This window comes from Pteropus vampyrus, unplaced genomic scaffold (assembly GCF_000151845.1).
Source record: "Pteropus vampyrus isolate Shadow unplaced genomic scaffold, Pvam_2.0 Scaffold474, whole genome shotgun sequence".
Classification (NCBI taxonomy): Eukaryota; Metazoa; Chordata; class Mammalia; order Chiroptera; family Pteropodidae; genus Pteropus; species Pteropus vampyrus.
The window spans coordinates 157,315-159,607 of NW_011889255.1; the positions used below are offsets into that span (position 1 = coordinate 157,315).

The 2,293-nt window shown below is 35.5% G+C and overlaps 1 non-coding gene and 1 pseudogene across 1 annotated transcript; one reads left to right on the top strand and one right to left on the bottom strand.

Annotated features, from left to right (window-relative positions):
• Window positions 1-365: 365 nt before the first annotated feature.
• The window catches only part of LOC111732617, a 3,879-nt pseudogene continuing 1,951 nt past the window's right edge, over window positions 366-2,293 (bottom strand).
• Window positions 1,691-1,797, top strand: LOC111732624. The gene has a single exon (XR_002777634.1). It is a non-coding gene; the product is annotated as a U6 spliceosomal RNA (small nuclear RNA).

Below are 2,293 nucleotides of genomic sequence, written 5' to 3' on the forward strand. Positions count from 1 at the left end.
CTGTAGGTGCTTGGCAAAGCTCATCAAAGTGTTCACCTCAAAACAGTGATCAATTCCTGTAAGAAACGTATTGTGCGATAAACCTGTCTTTAAAAAACTGGTGGTTTCCAACTTATTATTTTACTATTTTTCAGTATATTTTAAATTGAAATATTATTATTGATTGTTTTTCTGCTCTTCCTGAATAAAACTTCTTTGAAGATTTCAATTATAATATTTTGTTCAATCAATAAAATCTGCTTATTTGTACCTTTGATATCATTAATTTATTACAAAAGAGACATGGAAATTATTTACATGATGAAAATTCAGAACTTCAGTGAAATCGGCAGCTTCAGGTGATGCCATTTCAATAATGATTAATATCAGTCTACATACTTTCCAAGGATATCACCATCTCTAAATAAGAAATAATCCTTGTCGTCTAGAACTACTTTGGTGCCTCCACATGCAGAAGAGCTTTGTCCCCAATGTTCACGCTAACTGGTTGAATCTCTCCACCCTCTCCCTTAGAGCCCTACCCAACAGCTGCTACTGTTCCTTGCAATACTTTCCCTTGAGATTTTTCTGGAAGCATAATGCCTCCTTTGGTTACAGTTCCCACAGCACTCCTTGCAACTAGCAGTCGATCAAAGAGGGGAAGAAACTATCTAAATGTCTGTCCTGCCGCGACTTCTGCCACCACAGTTCTTACTCTGCTCTGGAGCCACCGCCGCAAGGAGACATCTGCAGTCAGACTGCCCGGGCGTGTGAACTTTGGAAAAGTCAATCTCCTTTTTGATTTCGTTTTCTTTAGAATTTAATCATCTCTTCTTTCTTCATAACATTTTCTCCATCGCCTTCTTCTAGGATAACTCTCTGTGCTGATTCTTCTCCTGTCTCTTTTAATTCATGATTCTGGCTGCTGACGTACAAATTCTTTTTAAATATTTCCATTTCTTAAATTGTTAATTAAATTTCTTATATCAATAAATATATAACGTATTTCATAGATGTCAATTGGGGTACTTTTTTTTGGCACGGTGGTGGGATCTTTACAAGTCAAGTTTTGAGGTAATGTCTTTCATGATGTTTTGGATTTATTCTGTCTGCTCTGATGATTGAACGATTGAATTTACTAGAAGATACACACACACACACACACACATATATACATATATAATCTTCTAAATGAGAAAATGAAATTAGACAGGAAAATAAGGTCCTGGATATTAACACTCTTTTGAAGACTGTGCTCAAGTCTATTCTACTTCCTAACGCTTTATACATTGGATAGTTTTCTTAACAGCTTGAAGTTTTGCTCTCTTCATCTGCAAAATGTGTAATATAATAATGCTTCCTCAAAGACTGATGTAGCAAATAAATGGAGAATTTAAATGGAAGAGTGGAATACAGAATTTGCTGTGTGATGCGTTCTCTATGCAGACAGAGTCTCTATACATATGGACGCTCAATGTGTTTTATTTCACCTTGTTTTCCTTCTGCACTGAGAACTGGGAAGCCTGTACTCTCATCCCTCTGTAGGATCGCAATCAGACAATAATTGCAATAAGACAACACAATTCTGATATCATAAAAAAGAAGTTAGATTTTCCTACTCATTGTTCTATTTGCTGGAATATTTCTTTAAACGTGGTACAATGGATTTCTTTAGTTTCTTCTCATTAATTTCACTCAAGAACAGAGTTGGGTGCTTACTTTGGCAGCACATATACTAAAATTGGAACAATACACAGAAAAGTAGCATGGCTCCTGTGCAAGGATGACATGCAAATTCATGAAGTGTTTTATGTTTTTATGGTCATATATGCAATGGAATATTACTCAGCCATTAAAAAAATGAAATCTTAACCATTCACAACAATATGGATGGACCTAGAGGTATTATGCTGAGTGAAATAAGTCAGACAAAGATAAATACCATATGATTTCACTTATATGAGGAATCTAAGGAACAAAATGAACAAATGAATCAGAAACATACTCACGAATATAGAAGACAATCTGGTGATGGACAGAGGAATTGGAGTTTGGAGGTCTGGGAGAAGGGTGTGAAGAGTTAAAGAAGTACAATTAGTAGTTGATAGATGGTCACAGATATGGAGAGCACAGCCAAGGGGGTGCAGTTAGCATTAATATAATGGCTAGGTGTAGAGCCAGAGGAGAGAAGAACAAAGTTTTATAAACTGTGTAATTGTCTAACCAATGTGCTGTACAATTAAAAATGATAATAAAATAAAAGTTAAGATATACAGAGTTGGAATGAAGGTTGAACTTACCCTAAACACACACA